This window comes from Chrysemys picta, chromosome 6, assembly GCF_011386835.1.
Source record: "Chrysemys picta bellii isolate R12L10 chromosome 6, ASM1138683v2, whole genome shotgun sequence".
Lineage (NCBI taxonomy): Eukaryota > Metazoa > Chordata > Testudines > Emydidae > Chrysemys > Chrysemys picta.
In genome coordinates, this window is record NC_088796.1 from 15,338,336 (window position 1) to 15,356,112 (window position 17,777).

The following is a 17,777-nucleotide window of genomic DNA, read 5'->3' on the forward strand; positions in this document are numbered from 1 at the left end:
AGGTTTCTTTGGGATGGAAGCTATGGCACTTAGACTCTGACTGATACAGTTTATTTGAGAATTCTACTACCCTCTTTTATTTCCTCTTCAGCAGCTACTTTCTCACACATACCTATCCTGATCCTCTACTACCCACACTCTCCATAATCCCTAGACACAGTGATTATATCACTCACTGTACTGCAATGTTGCAATAAAAATAATGCCATTAATAAAGTGTGAAGAGCAGAGAACAAATCTCACAAGACATATCATGTTTTATAAGCAGTTGAATATTTTACTGTGCGTTATTCTTTACACAGAACAGTAATACAGTCTTTAATTAAGCTGGTAAGAGATGATTCCTAAAGCCTCAATATTTATTTCCTAATTTAGATCAGATTTTCACTCCCAAAAAGAAAATTTATAACAGGAATCATTGTGTGTCAGACCTGAACGAATACCACACGCACTATGTGTCAGAACTCCTCACTGATGCTTGCAGAAATAGTCAACAATCAAACTACCACCCAACTGGAGATGACAGACAGGCTCAAGCAAATCGTCACTTATCGTGAATTTCCTTCTTTCTTCCTTTCTTTGTTACAGAATGTGGCTCATAGTTCTATAAATATGTTTAACTTAGAACAGACTGAGAAGATCTGGTCAGGAATGACTGCTGTTTTTAAGGTTCTACTGGAACAACAGAATTGTTTCTAACATTCTACTGAAGTTTTTTTTTTTTTTTTTGGGGGGGGGGTTCTTTTTCTAAAGCTCAGAGAAAACCCTGTGTAAGGCAATCATTACCGCACACGGTCGCCTTCATTTTTTTTAAAAATGGGAATGATGCATTAACATGTAGGATTTACATTTTCAGAGCACTGTGCTGCAGATTAGACAAATCCCAAGTAAAATAATGGGACACGTTAACCACTTTTGAACTATATTACTGTGCTTTCCTTAAACTGAGAGAAAATATAGTGTCTACAGGGCATGCATACTGCTGGTAGTTCTTCCACTCTCCTTGCCAGCGCTGTTTAACAAGAGAGAAACCTAGTGTCACCAGTTTTCGGGGCTCAAGAGAGTACAGAATTGCTCAGCAGCAAAAAAACAGAAAACAAAAGACTGTCAGTCAGTCAGTCAGATTCCTCAAGGTTTGTCCTTGAAGTAAAAATTGAACGTTCACAACAAATAAAACAGCCCGTCCAGCAGCATAGAGTCAGAAGATGCCCAGGTTGGGGTTGAACTCTTTGGAGCCAGGTAGTCTCTCTCCTCTGTATCCTAAGCACTCACTCTTACCGACCTAGGCCTAGGCAACCAGCGCAAGGAGAGTGGAAAGCTGAGTTGGAGTTAGCCCCCTCTTCACTGAAGATCAGTGAACAAACGCTGGCACCTCACTACACAGGAGATGTTAGATTTCAGATCTCCCTTAGGTTGAAAGCTGAAGATTGGATACAAGTCTAAGCTTTATTTAACCCCCTCCAAAAGTTTAAAAATAACTGCCAGTTGCTTAAATGCCAATTTTCAAAGCAAATATAATGTAAGCTATTCTATTTGGAAGTTCCTTCTTGTCATCAAAGACTGGAATATCTTGATAAAATATTCTAGTATGATTGAGAGGGGTAGACACAAGGCTAACTACTTCTGTAAAAGGGAGAATAGAAGGAATTTGTAGATTGTTTTCTGGCTGATAGGAGAATATGCAAGACAGGATCAGATAAATTGTATTTGTTCAAGTCTTTCCTCTGTCACTAGCCAAGTCATCAGAAGGAGGAGAGATCAATGACAGTGTTACCAATGACTGTGACTGTTCTTTCGGCAACTACCACTCACCCCCAGTGATTTACAGCAAAAATAATTTCTGTGCTTTCCTCCATTACTATTAGTTCTATTGAAACAATCCATTTACATATGGTCAGACTCAGACTGGCCTCAGAAGAGGTCAGAGTTCAGCTTTTATAAACAAAATTTTATAAAGACATTTGAAGCATCCTTTATTCTAAGAAGAAGAGTTTTGTATTTTAAGATTTGATATTGTTTCATGATCCTTATGCTCGGGGCTCAGATAGCAAGGACAGAAATAGCCAAATACACAGTAGATGTCAAGTCTCTGGATATTAGCCTGGTTAGACTTCATGAGTTACTTGCTGCTGGGTGAGCATATTGAATGCATTTTATGCAATGAAACTCCACAAGTTCCTTTAATTAAGAAATGAAAGATAATTCTTTAATTTATATGGGAAAATGAACCTGGAAAAAAGGTTACTTGCCTGTACAGTAACTGATGTTTTTCGAGATGTGTAGTCCAAATACATAGTCCTAATTAGGTGAATGCATGTCCAATGCACACAGAGATTATCTAGTCAGCAGTATTCACCGGGGTGGTACATGTGTCCTTCTCGTCTTTGTGTACTTTGGGAGGGTATAAAGGGTGGAACTGCCCTGCCATACCCAGTTCCTCCGCTACTGAGAGCGTCTATGATGTCAGGACTCTGAAGTAGCGAGGAGGCATGTGGATTGTGGAATATGTAAATGGATTATACATCCTGAAGAGCAGCAATAACATCTTTTTCTTTGAGTGCTTATCTGTGCACATATTCTACATTAGGTGACTCCCTAATAACAGTCCCTACAGGGGGGTAGATACAAGGAGTCTCTATGAAAATGGGCTGCAAAACAGATCTTCCAAATCTTGCATCATTTCTGGCCCCCTGCACCAGTGCATAATGTTTTGCAAAAACATGTGTGGAGGACCAGGTGGCTGCTCTGCAATGTCCTGAATAAGGAGGTTCACTAGAGAAACTACGTAGATGGATTTTGCTCTGGTGGAATGAGCAAGTAACTATTTGGTGGTTGCATGTCTGCTAGCTGGCAACATGATCTAATGCACTGGATGAGACCATTTGATATTCTGAGAGTAGAGATGGCCTGTCCTCTGACCCTCTCTGCACAAGCCAGAGAAAGCCTATGAGACTTCTGAAAAAATTGTGTTCCATCCAGGTAGAATAAAATGGCTCTATGTATGTCGAGAGTATGCAGTCTTTGCTCCACTCCACCACCACAAGGCTTGGGAAAAGCAACAGAGGGTCCTGTGGCACCTTTAAGACTAACAGAAGTATTGGGAGCATAAGCTTTCGTGGGTAAGAACCTCACTTCTTCAGAAGAAGTGAGATTCTTACCCATGAAAGCTTATGCTCCCAATACTTCTGTTAGTCTTAAAGGTGCCACAGGACCCTCTGTTGCTTTTTACAGATTCAGCCTAACACGGCTACCCCTCTGATACTTGAAGGCTTGGGAAAGAATCACAGAATCATAGGACTTGAAGAGACTTCAATAGATCATCTAGTCCAGTCGCCTGTACTGAAGGTAGGGCTACGTGATAACTAGACCATTTCTGACAGGTGTTTGTTGAACTTGTTCTTAAAAACCTCTAATGATGGTGTTTAAAACTCTGAATCTATGAATCTACAGCTGCTGGAATTTCAGCTTCTGAACTGCAGCTTCAAGTCTCCTAGAAATATTGGGTGAAATCCTGGCTCCACTGAAGTCCATGGCAAAACTCTCATTGATTTCTAAAAGGTCAAGATCTCACCCATTAACTTAACACATTTTTTGATTTCATATCCAATCTTGAGCACTGATTGACAGCTACTAAATGTATTGTGGCAAAATGTACAATCCCCTGTACCAGACCAGAGAAGCAGCAGTAAGTGAAGAAAATTGTCATAAAAGTTCGCTCTCAAGTAGTGTAGCTCTTAAGGTAGATACAAAAAAGGGTCAGATAAGACAACAGGGTGTTTTCTAAAGCTCAGCCCATCTTCAAGCCTGCTCTCACTCTGGCCTCAGCTCTCCTTCTCAATCAAGTGACTGTTTCTCAGTATCATGTCTCAAGCACTTGCAGAGCCAAGACATCTAACAATTTAAGGACTGCTATGCCATAATACATTGCAGGGAGCATGACTAATTGCTAGTAACAGATCATAAAGAAAGAAAGAAAGAAAGAACCTACCTCTTATCTAGCACTTTTCATCAGTAGATCTCAAAGCACTTTACAAAATAACTCAATATCATTATCCCCTTTTTACAGAAGGGGAACTAAGGCACAGAGAGGTGAAGTGATTTGCCAAAGGTACACAGCAGACTAATGGAAAAACTGGGAACAGAACCAAGTTCCCCTACGTCCCAGGCCAGTGCTCTATACACTAGACAACAATGCCTCAAAGTTCTACCTTCTGCCTCATTTCCTGCCTGAACTTATAGTTGTCGGCATTTTCAAAGCCAGAGGAGCTACTCAGAGCCTAGGTATTTTCCAGGGTATATTCTATACTGTTTCATACCCATCCAGGCCATTTCAAAATAAATCTGAGAGTCTGTCCATCTGGGCAATCTCTATAACCTATGACTGCCAGGCCTCTAGGCTCAGAACTCCCTTCTAATGGAAGTTGGAAGTTACACCAGATGGTAACAAGATCCTGCCAAGTGCCCACTTCTGAATCCCCAGCAGCTTTGACCTGGCTTAAACCAAGGTTCAATGGTATTTCCATGTTGGAAACAGCTGATATTAGCCTAAACCTCCTCTCCATATGCTCCACACTCAGCAGACATGTCCACCACATGTAGCACTCCTTTTTTTGATGATGCAACTAAATCAGCACGGATGTCACCTAATGCATATGAGCACCACTACACTAGATGTATAGTGACCTGGACAGTAAGGGGCAATTTCATGGTTAAAACTACAGTAGAGGAGTATTTCACTCATTCACTAATTAATTTAATTAAATTTTACTTTGTAGGAGACATTTGTGCCCCCTTTCAATGTCTTATCTTTCCCATATTTTAACAATAGCATCCTCATTTTTGCTACATTACTTATTAATTGCAGTGACACCTTCCACTAGCAGAATAGCTGATCAGCTTATCAAACTCCTCATGGCTGAACTAGATCAACAAGCTGCTAATACTGCCAGCATGTGCTTCTTTTTTATTATTATTACCTCGAGACTTTCATGTATTGTTTCTGCATTCCTCTGACACACAACACTACATGTGCATTCTTGCAACTAAGGGTATGCCTACACTGAAAACAAAGGTACATTCTTAACTCAGGTTAGCTAACTCATATTACTTAACTTGGGGATGCTCATTGTTGTTTTTGCCCATCACGTCCATCCTCTTGCACTTTCTGTCCTTGGGGGTGGATTTATACCTTCCATGCCGAGCCCGGTCATTTGCTGCAGTCACCATCAGGGAGTTAGGGGCCAGGTGAGAGTAGAAACCCCCAAACACTTGCATGGGAGAAAGATATTATTTCTCTGAATGCTTTGCAGCAGGGAGCAATGAAGCACAGGTATTCCAGAGGGCCTTTGTAGGCTCCAGGACAGCCTCATTTATCAAGAGGGCTGTTCTCTCTGGAGATGATGGTTGGAGAATATCCAGCAGCTTATGCATATTCTCCTGCAAGAATTCTGCATGGATACCCAAGGTAGCAGCCATATGCTTCAGGGGATCCTTACATGACTTAAAGTCCTTGGGTACTGACGGAGAGGAAGATGACGGGCACAGTAGAGTCATCCAGGGAGGACGAGGAGGTGGTTTGCCGCACCAGTGACAGATCCTTCTCTTGTACCACAGGATCTGGTTGGAAGAGCCCCATAGGTCCAGGGGAAACGGACTCAGTGGTCACTTGCAGCTGAGATGACAGGAAAGCAGGCGCCACTGTCAGAACCAGTGATCTTGCATTGGAGGGGACCTCAGAGACTGAGGAGTGTCCCAGGGATTGCAAAGAGGCCATAGGGCATACAAATAAGGCACTGGTGGCCAGTACGCACTGGGTCAAGAGCCCTTGTCTTGACTGCAGGACACATGCCAATCTCAGTACCGACAGCGAACCAAGGATTGGTGCCTAGCCAGTGAGGAGAAGGAGGGCAATCTTGAACTGGATCTTGAGGAATCCTGGAGGTTCTGTGGTGACAACAGAGGAGCCAGCCCCAATGGGGCAAATAACCAGTCAGACTCATCTAAAGCCCAATAAGGAGGTGACATTAGTGTTGAAGAGGAGTGGGGAATCAGCACCAGTGGCACCGAATGAGACATTCCCACTTGGTGCCAGGAGAGATATCAGCACCAAGGCCGGTACCAAACTCAATGATGGGATGCACGAGTCTTAAGTGGGCCTTCGGTGTTGGGCCCGGCAGTGCTGATGGACCCGTCAGCTCTGCAACATGGGCAAAAGCTGCCAAAGGCACAATGTAGGATGAGCTGGTAGAAGCCATAGCACCAGAGAACTCCTGAACCAGAGAGTCTGGGATTGAGGGGCAAAGCAGATCTGATGCCACCTGGCATGCCACCGGAATGGAGACAGCATGGTGGCTGACATCATTGGTACTGAACTTAATAGATGCCCCGTGGCCAGAACCAGAGTCAATGAAATGGGCCTTTTCTGATCTTGGACGGACCTGCTCCATCTCACATGCCAGAGGGAGTATGGTGTTGGTCAGCACTCCTCCTAGAAGAGGAGGAGGAGTCTCCCAAAGCCCTAGAATGGTTCCAACTCATTTTATGGGACCTCTTCCTCGCCACACCAGAGGAGGGTGAATGACCTCTTCCTCTTGAGGGAAACATCAGATCCCAAATGCAGGGAGGTATCACTTGCCGGATCTGAAAGCAACTGCTGATCAGAGATGGTCCTCGGTGCCGAAGCAGGCCTCATGGCCTGCTTCAGAAGTTTCTGCTTCAACCACAAGTGTCTCACCACCCGAGTCCTCTTTGTAAATGAGTTGCAGATGGAGCACTCTCTTTAATGTGTCCCTTGCCAAGACACAACAAGCACTTTGTGTGGGCATTACTGTTGGGAGTGACCCCCCACACACAATGGACAATGCTTGAAACCTGGTGAGGGCACCACACAGGGCAGCCAACTACTCTAATAACACTTAAACTAAACCTAAGGTATTACTATTACTATATACAAGAAAATTGCTAAGGAAACAGAGTGAAAGTGCCACACAGAGCTCCAACTCTCGCCACGGATGGTGAGAAGGAACTAAGGGGGTCGGAAGTGGTGCTGCTCTTATATGGCCAGGGGAGGGGATATGACCACAGGTCATGAGTGCCGTCCCCAGAGGTGCAGCTAGGTAAAGTTCTCTGGCTCTGGTGTGCGTACAAAACACATGCAATACATGGCTGCATTTATTTGAAGATCCTTTCAAGTTTTGCTCCCTGAAAAGTGCTGTTGATTGTGGGTAGTCCAATTTTACTGCATTTCGGCCCTGTTTGTCCATTACTATGCCTATATGAAACAGGAAGCCATATTTTTAAAAAGTTTCCCTCTAGCATAGTGACTATCAAAGAAAAAAATAAATAGGCAGGAAGACTGGAATGCTCACATTGGGTAAAGCAGTGTGGTATACCCATTTGTTTATCTTCCTGTGCCAGCAGCCTAATGAATTCTGAGCTAGTAATTATGTTTTGGTAATGTCACTGCTTGGAAACTTTATTAACCAATCAGAGATTTCTAATCTCCCACCTTATTTTTAGACTACTAATTTCAGGATTCTAAGTCCAACAACGCTCCTAATAAGCAGCTCAGATCACATGCATCTTGCTGCTGCACAAATGTTTTTACTTTTCGACAGAAAACATGTACTGTACTAATTGAATAAACCTTCCTGTTTCATATAGGCATAGTAATGGACAAACAGGGCAGAAATGCAGTAAAATTGGGCTACCCACAATCAACAGCACTTTTCAGGGAGCAAAACTTGAAAGGAAAATGTTCTGCTCTTCCTCAAAACATCTTCCACTTCTAAATACAAAGATCCTTTTTGAAGAAAGTTAGGGTTTGGAGTAAAAAAGACCCCCCCCCCCCCCAAAAAAAACGTTACTACAACAATTCACCTCTGAGGAACTGGTGAGAGACATTAAGCTATCTTGAAGTTACTTTCTGCTTTAGATCCTGTAAAGTGCAGATATTCTTCAACTCCTCTTGAAAGAAATGGGAATTGAAAGTTCCACGCACATTGCAGGATTGGTCCTTATAAGACTGATTAACTTCATAAGACTGCTATAAAACAAAACCAAATGAAAATTCAAACTCTATACATATAAGTTACCCAAGGCATTAAACACCACTTCTCAATCTGCACCCTACCTCTCTGTTTTCAGTTCCTGTGGGTTATTTTATCTCTAGCTGTTTAAAATATTTCACCAAGATAAACTTCTAAAAATAAAACTTCTTGTTTTTATAAAAATTGCAAAGGTCACAAACAAAACAAAAAGCACCCCATGAATCCAGATCTAAATAATACATGCATTTGTGAGTTTCTGTACTTCTACCAAGCATAATATAGGACGTTTGATTAATTTCACTGTTTTTAACTTGAGAAGTAACTGACAACAGAGAAGAAAATATAAGCAAGGGAGTTTTAGTGTAATCTACCAGTATAATTCTGGACACTACATTTGTCAGTGCTCTCCAAATACAAAAAGAGTTAAGTATCAGAGGGGTAGCCATGTTAGTCTGGAACTGTAAAAAGCGACAGAGTCCTATGGCACCTTATAGATTAACAGAAGTATTGGAGCATAAGCTTCCGTGGGTGAATACCCACTTTGTCAGAGTTAGACGGTGGCAGATAATATCCTTAGCACATTGTAAAAAAATTGTGTGTAATTAATGAGCAATGTAAACAATGAAGAGTATCCTAACAGTTAAGAGATGGGAAGGCTCTCCACACTCTTCAATACAGGATGTATCCAATATTAATTGAGTGCTGTCAAGGATTTTATTATAAATAATGTTATATCTATTTCCATTCCCAGCAGCTAAACATAATGAAAATATTTACACAAATCTGTCAAGTTTGATGTTTGCAGGAATGTGATGTAAATTTTCTGATGTTATAAAGTTATATTTTATTGAGATCCTATGTGCACTATATTAGATATTCTCAGTCTTTAACGGACAATAGTCTTCAAAATTTTAAAAAAATTGGCAGTCTCTGCTCAGAAGAGAATTAGGAAAAAGCTTGCATGAAAACTGAATTTACTTCTCACATTAAAGGAGGAATTATTAGAGCATCTGGTGAGACTTGAATTATGACTGTCTGCATTCTGTTGCATGGCTAAGCTATTAGATATTTTATTTTAAAACTGTACATCCTAAAATAAAAAATATGTAGTTGTAAAGTATTAGCTGCATTTTAGGGCTTTCCTGTGGCCCTCATTCAGGGCACCTTTTTATTATGAGACAGTTTCTTAATTTCCCTTCAGAGAGACATTCGTATTCTGTTGAGTTCAGAATAAGAATCTAGATATAAATATAATTCTGCTTTATTCCTACCACAGAACATGGAGCAGTTGGGTCCACTGGGTGCTGAAACAGTTTAATCACAGTGACTATTCGATTGTGGGGTATGAAAAGAGGGATGAACACAAAGAGTACCCCTACAAATATTTAACTCTTATGATATACATGTGATACGGTATCATGACACACAGAGTACAGAAGGACCAGAGGATGAAGAACAGGCTACTCTGCGATGAGATTACCTGCTGGTCACCTTGGGCAAACATCCCGATCCATTGAGGTCAAGAACCTATATACGGTACTGGCAACAAAAGTTTGAGGAAAAGGAGCCATCTGCCATGAGGCTGGGGGACTCTGACTCCACACTCAAAGAGGAGAAGAAATAGGATGTTTGTGATTGTGGACTCCCCCGTGAGGGGAATGGAGGCATCTATCTGCTGACCTGACATGATGTCCTGGGTGGTGTGCTGCCTGCCTGGAGCCCATGTCCGAAACATTACAGAAAGGTTGCCGAGGTTCATCCTTCTGACCACTACCCCATGCTGCTCATTCATGTGGGAACTAATGATACTGCCTATGACCCAGAGCATATCAGCAGTGACTACAGGGGTCTGTGAGTGAAGGTGATTGTATTCTTGGCCATCCTCACAATTAAGGGTAGGGACCCAGGCAGAAACACGCCTAGCAGAGTACCAGAGCTTGGGCTCCAACCCAAACCCAGTCGTCTTCACAGTAATTGTACAGCCCCACAGCTCAAACCCCAGAAGCCCAAGTCAGCTGAGCCTAGCCAACCGGGGGTGGTTAATTGCTGTGTAGATGTATCCTGAGTCACCAACCTAGTGAGGAAGGCTTTAAACTAGGTTCAAAGGGACCAGGAGACAAAAGTCCACAGATATGTACAAAAAAGGGTGGCCTTAATGAAGGGCTAGATGCTGGGGGTGGGAATGGAAAATTACAATTGAGCCACAGGAGCAGCAAAAGGGAAAACATGGGGGAATCTGTTCAATGGCTTGGATGTCTATACAAAAATGGAAGGAGCATGAGGAATACACAGGAAGAAATGCAAGTATTAGGGCATAAGCTAAATTATGACTTAACTGGCATCACTGAGACATGGTGGGATAAATCTCATGACTGGAATTATTGGTATTTGGGGGATAGTTTGTTCAGGAAGTACAGACAGGGAAAAAAGGGAGGAGGTGTTGCATTAATCATCAAGAATATATATACTTGTTCTGTGATCCAGAGGGAGATGAGAGGCAAACTAGTTGAAAGTCTGGCTGAAAGTAAAAGGGGAAAAAAACAGGGATGTCGTCATGATAGGAGTCTACTACAGATCACCAAATCAGGAAGAGGTGGAGGACAAGGCAAAACACAAGACCTGGTATTAATGGGGGACTAACTACCCAAACATCTGGTGGAAAAGTACTGTGGGAAAATATAAAATGGTTCTTGGAATGTACTGAGAACAACTTCTTGTTTCAGAAGTGGAGGAAGTAACCAAGGGACACCCGTCTTAGACTTGATTCTGACTAACAGGGAGGAATTGGTTGCGAATCTGGGGTGAAAGTCAATTTGAGTGAAAGTGAGCATGAAATAATACACTTCATGATTCTAGGGAAAGGAAAGAGTGACAGCAGCAGAATAAGGACAATGGACATCAACAAGGAGGCTTTAACAAACTCAGAGACTTGGTAAGGTCAGGTCCCCTGGGAAAAAAAAAATCTAAGGATAAGAGAGGTTCAGGAGAGCTGGCAGTTTCTCAAAGACATAGAAAAAACAGTTACTCACCTTTTTGTAACTGTTGTTCTTCAAGATGTGTTGTTCATGTCCATTCCAAGCAGGTGTGTGCGCGCCGCGTGCACGCCAGCCGGAAGATTTTACTATAGCAGTGTCCGTAGGGTCGGCTTCGGCACCCCCTAGAGTGGCGCCTTCATGGCACTGTATATAGGGGCCAGCCGACCCTCTACGCCTTCAGTTCCTTCTTGCCGACACTCTGACAGAGGGGCAGGAGGGTGGGAATTGGAATGGACATGAACAACACATCTCGAAGAACAACAGTTACAAAAAGGTGAGTAACTGTTTTTTCTTCTTCGAGTGATTGTTCATGTCCATTCCAAGCAGGTGACTCATAAGCCTGAACCTAGGCGGTGGGGTCGGAGGTCACTGCAGACTGGAGTATGGTCCTAACAATTGCCACATGGCTTGGATGTATTTCAGTCCAGAGGTCATAGAATATCAGGGTTGGAAGGGACCTCAGGAGGTCATCTAGTCCAACCCCCTGCTCAAAGCAGGACCAATCCCCAACTAAATCATCCCAGCCTCAAGCCTGACCTTAAAAACTCCTAAAGAAGGAGATTCCACCACCTCCCTAGGTAACCCATTCCAGTGCTTCACCACCCTCCTAGTGAAAATGTTTTTCCTAATATCCAACCTAAACCTCCCCCACTGCAACTTGAGACCATTACTCCTTGTTCTGTCATCTGCTACCACTGAGAACAGTCTAGATCCATCCTCTTTGGAACCCCCTTTCAGGTAGCTGAAAGCAGCTATCAAATCCCCCCTCATTCTTCTCTTCTGCCGACTAAATAACCCCAGTTCCCTCAGCCTCTCCTCATAAGTCATGTGCTCCAGCCCCAAATCATTTTTGTTGTTCTCTGCTGGACTCTTTCCAATTTTTCCACATCCTTCTTGTAGTGTGGGGCCCAAAACTGGACACAGTACTCCAGATGAGGCCTCAACAATGCCAAATACAGGGGAATGATCACGTCCCTCGATCTGCTGGCAATGCTCCTACTTATACAGCCCAAAATGCCGTTAGCCTTCTTGGCAACAAGGGCACACTGTTGACTCATATCCAGTTTCTCATCCACTGTATGCCCTAGGTCCTTTTCTGCAGAACTGCTGCCTAGCCGCTCGGTCCCTAGTCTGTAGCAGTGCATGGGATTCTTCCATCCTAAGTGCAGGACTCTGCACTTGTCCTTGTCGAACCTCATCAGATTTCTTTTGGCCCAATCCTCCAATTTGTCTAGGTCCCTCTGTATCCTATCTCTACCCTCCAGCATATCTACCACTCCTCCTATCTGCAAACTTGTTGAGGGTGCAGTCCACGCCATCCTCCAGATCATTAATGAAGATATTGAACAAAACCGGCCCCAGGACTGACCCTTGTGGCACTCCACTTGATACCGGCTGCCAACTAGACATGGAGCCATTGATCGCTGCCCGATGATCTAGTCAGCTTTCTATCCACCTTATAGTCCATTCATTCAGCCCATACTTCTTTAACTTGCTGGCAAGAATACTGTGGAAGACCGTATCAAAAGCTTTGCCTAAGTCAAGGAATAACACGTAGACTGCTTTCCCCTCATCCACAGAGCCAGTTATCTCATTGTAGAAGGCACTTAGGTTAGTGAGGCATGACTTGCCCTTGGTGAATCCATGCTAACTGTTCCCGATCACTTTCTACTCTTCAAAGTGCTTCAAAATTGATTCCTTGAGGACCTGCTCCATGATTTTTCCAGGGACTGAGGTGAGGGTGACTGGCCTGTAGTTCCCTGGATACTCCTCCTTCCCTTTTTTAAAGATAGGCATTACATTAGCCTTTTTCCAGTCATCTGGGACCTCCCCCGATCGCCATGAGTTTTCAAAAATAATGGCCAATGGCTCTGCAATCACATCCGCCAACTCCTTTAGCACCCTCGGATGCAGTGCATCCGGCCCCATGGACTTGTGCTTGTCCAGCTTTTCAAAATAGTCCTGAACCACTTCTTTCTCCACAGAGGTCTGGTCACCTCCTCCCCATACTGTGCTGCCTAGTGCAGTAGTCTGGGAATTGACCTTGTTTGTGAAGACAGAGGCAAACAAGCATTAAGTACATTAGCTTTTTCCACATCCTCTGTCACTAAGTTGCCTCCCCCATTCAGTAAGGGGCCCACACTTTCCCTGACCTCCTTCTTGTTGCTAACATACCTGAAGAAACCCTTCTTGTTATTCTTAACATCCCTTCCTAGCTGCAACTCCAATTGTGATTTGGCCTTCCTGAATCCACTCCTGCATGCCTGAGCAATATTTTTATACTCCTCCCTGGTCATTTGTCCAAGCTTCCACTTCTTGTAAGCTTCTTTTTTGTGTTTAATATCAGCAAGGATTTCACTGTTAAGCCAAGCTGGTCGCCTGCCATATTTACTATTCTTTCTACACATCGGAATGGTTTGTTCCTGCAACCTCAATAAGGATTCTTTAAAATACAGCCAGCTCTCCTGGACTCCTTTCCCCCTCATGTTATTCTCCCAGGGGATCCTGCCCATCAGTTCCCTGGGGCAGTCAAAGTCTGCTTTTCTGAAGTCCAGGGTCCGTATTCTGGATAGATGTGTAACAGCAAACTATCCCAGCGCAAAAGAAAGATAGGAAGATGGTAAGAGGCCAATATAGCTCCATCAGGATCTCTTTAATAATGAAAATCAAAAAGAAAGCCTACAAAGAGTGGAAACATGGACAAGCGGCTAAGGAGGGGTACAAAAGAACAGCACAAGCATGTAGGGAGAAAGGCTATGACACACAGTGAGTTATATGTAGCAAGGACCATAAGAGGCAGTAAGAAAATGTTTTATAAATACATTAGGAATAAGGGAAAGACAAAGGAAAGTGTAGGTCCACTATTTAGCAGGAAAGGAGAGGTAATAATGGATGACATCAAGACGACTGAGGTGTTTTATGTCTATATTGCATCAGTCTTCACTAAAAAGGTTGTGACCCGATACATAACACAATTAATAGTAACTCACACCAAATACGGAAGGAACAGGTTAAAAAAATATTTAGATGTATTCAAGTCGGCAGGGCCTGACAAAATTCACTCTAAAATACTTAAGGACCTAGCTGAAGCAATCTCAGAACAGTCAGCAACTATCTTAGAGAACTCATGGAGGATGGGTGAGGTCCCAAAGGACTGGAGAAAGGCAAACATAGTACCTATCTTTAAAATGCAGAATAAAGAGGACCTGGAGAATTATAGACCAGTCAGCCTAACTTCAATACCTGGAAAGATTCTGGAACAAATTATTAATCAGTTGGTAAGCACTTAGATGAGAATAGGGCAATAAGTAATAGCCAACCTGGATTTTTAATAATCACGCCAAACCAATCTAATTTCCTTCTTTTACAGGGTTACTGACCTAGTGGATATGGAGAAGCCGTAGAAATGATATATTTTGATTGTAGTAAGGCTTTTGACACAATCCCACATGACAATCTTATAAGCAAACTAGGGAAATAATAGTATTTCATCTAGACCAAAGGTGGGTGCATCATCGGTGGAAAGACTGTACTCAAAGAATAGTTAGCAATGATTTGCTGTCAATCTGTGAAGATGTATACTTGTGGAGTCCCGCAGAACTCACTTCTGGGTCCATTACTATTCAATATTTTCATTTTTGACTTGGATAACGGAGTGGAGAGTATGCTAATAAAATTCGCAGATGACATTAAGCTGTGAGAGGTTGTAAGCCCTTTGAGGGACAAAAATCAGAATTCAGAACCACCTTGACAAATTTAAGAATTTGTCTGAAATCAACCAGATGAAATTCAATAAAGACAAGTGCAAAGTACTACACATGCTGAGGAAGGCAACATCAAATGCATAATTCAAAATGGTGAGTAACTGGCAAGGCAGTAGTACTGCTGAAAATAATTTGGGGGTTATAGTGGATCACAAATTGAATATAAGCCAACAATGTGATGTAGTTGCAAAAAAGAGTAATACCATTCTGGGATATGTTAACACAAGTGTCATACGTAGGACGTTGGAGGTAATTCTCCCACTCTATTTGGCACTGGTGAGGTCTCAGCTGGAGTACTGTGTCCAGTTCCGGGCACCATGCTTTAGGAATGGACAAATTGGAGAGAGTCCAGAGGAGCGCAACAAAAATGATAAAAGCTTTAGAAAACCTGACCTATGGGGAAAGGTTAGTAAAACTGGACTTGTTTAGTTTTGAGAAAAGAAGACTAAAGGGGAACCCAATAATAGTCTTCAAATATGTGAAGAGTTGTTATAAAGAGGATGGTGATCAGTTATTCTCAATGTCCACTGAAGGTAGAACAGGAAGTGATTGGCTTAATCTGAAGCAAGGGAGATTTAGGTTAGATATTAAGAAAAAGCTTTCAAACTATGAAGACAGGTAAGTATATAGGTGTCTCAGGCAGGTTTTGGAATCCCCATGACTGGAAGTTTTTAACAGTTTAGACAAAAACCTGTCAGCAGGGCTTAAATTCAGCTGGAGCCATACAGAGTGGAGCTCCAGTAAACATTTTCAAACCGCGGGAGCCACTGAAGCCCTGAGGCAGCCCGCATGGCTGAAACCAAGATCCCTGAATTAGGGTGGGGCATGGGGAGCTCCAGGCAATAGTCTCTGAGAAATTAAGCCCTGTCTGTCTCAGCAAATTAAGACTGTGTAAAAACATTACATTATTACTGTTACCCTTGTCTTCATTTCCCCTTCCCTCCTAGTGTTGATCACAGTCACTTGTTGTGTCCAGTCTTAAACTAGATAATGCAGCCACTTTTTCGTCTGTGTTTCAACCCAGCAAAGCATGGCCTCCATGCTGACAGGACCCCACAGGCACCACTGCAATAACCACCACCTCTCACTTAGTGAACAATCTGTACAATCTGTAATGAAGAATTCTGTAAATGCAGTGAGTTCTCAGATTAATTGATTTTTCCACCTGCCCCGAAAGATTATCAACATGCTGCCTTTAGGCAAGATGGATGCAGTGGATACAAAAAAACCAAGCTTCATAGTGAATTGTTGTGTATGAAGCACCTAAGATTATTTGATTGAGTTTCATGTCCTTGCCTGGGTCTTGAGATAGGATCTGAGAAACGTCAAGGAGTCAATCTGCTGCCTAGATGGTGGGAAGAGCATGCAGGAAGGATCCACTGATCACTGTAGAGAAGGTTTTAGTGGAGTGCAGGGAGAGTGACTGGTAGAGACACAGTGACAGATGTTTGACATGCAGAGGGATTGGAGAGTGGAAAGGGATGAAGAGAGAGACTGGGAGTATAGGAAAGGCTATTCTGTGCAGAATATGGAAGAGGCTGTACATATCATATTCTGAAATGAGTAAAAAGTCTGCAAGTTTTCCAAGGATTGAGGTGATATATGCTTGCTTTCAAAGGCATCCATTAGCCTCATTATTATTTCACATTTCACAGGTTGATACTTGGAAAGTTGAACTTAGAGACCATAAAGGGTAATATGTAAGAATTTGGATGTAGAGACCAGGAATAGCAGCACAGGAGTTATTTAAGACAGTATCAAATATAGGCAACAATTAGAGTTACAGACTTGGTAAACACTGCAAGGAAGAGAGCTCAGATTTAAGTTGAACATGTACTGTAGGCTGTAGCCACTGTGTGTGAATAGATGACTTGTGTCAAGCAGGGAGATGATGGTGGCATACATAGAAGTAAGCACCTCAGGAGCAGGAAGGACCATCACAGAAATAGCTCCCACAAAACCAATATTTTTTAAAAATACTGTACTTCTTGTTAGTCTAGACTTTTACTAAGTAGTGTGACAAAGTTCCTCCTCTATCTTGGTGGGTCCTGGGCTTATTGGTGGATTTTCTTGCCTCAAAGATTCACCATGTGGGTTGGGGAACAGCCCAGAGACCTTCCCCTCTGGGAGAACCCACAGCCCAGGTCAATTGGAAGGTTTGGGGGGAACCTGGGCCCGCCCTCTACTCCAGGTTCCAGCCCAAGACCCTGTGGACTGCAGCTGTCTATAGTACCTCCTGTAACAACTGCATGACAGCTACAACTCCCTGGGCTACTTCCCCATGGCCTCCTCCACAAACACCTTCCTTATTCTCACCACAGGACCTTCCTCCTGGTGTCTGATAACGCTTGTGCTCCGCAGTCCTCCAGCAGCACACCCTCTCACTCTCAGCTCCTTGCACCTCTTGCTCCCAGCTCCTCACACTCACACCACAAACTGAAGTGAGCTCCTTTTTAAAACCCAGGTGCCCTGATTAGCCTGCCTTAATTGATTCTAGAAGCTTCTTCTTAATTGACTCCAGGTGTCCTAATTAGCCTGCCTGCCTTAACTGGTTCTAGCAGGTTCCTGATTACTCTAGTACAGCCCCTGCTCTGGTCACTCAGGGAACAGAAAACTACTCATCCAGTGACCAGTATATTTGCCCTCTACCAGACTCCTGTACCCCACTGGTCTGGGTCTGTCACAGTACATACACACTTATCAAAGAAATGTGTGATATTTTGAACTTATTTTTGGCATAAAATCTGTATTTGCCAAGCATTGTAAAATTTTTCCCCAGGATGTAATGTCGTGGACCTTTTTGGTTTCCCTTGGAGCACTGAGTAGATGAGCTGCTAAAATAAAGTGGGCACATCCCACACCAGTACCTGCAACTACATGGTGGCCTCTGAAACTGGTGGAACTTGGTCCTTCCCATCTTCTATATCTAA

At 43.0% G+C, this 17,777-nt stretch overlaps 1 protein-coding gene across 15 annotated transcripts in view; it reads right to left on the minus strand.

Annotated features, from left to right (window-relative positions):
- DYM (dymeclin) overlaps positions 1–17,777 on the minus strand; it is a 358,470-nt gene that overhangs the window by 148,330 nt on the left and 192,363 nt on the right. The window lies entirely within an intron of this gene.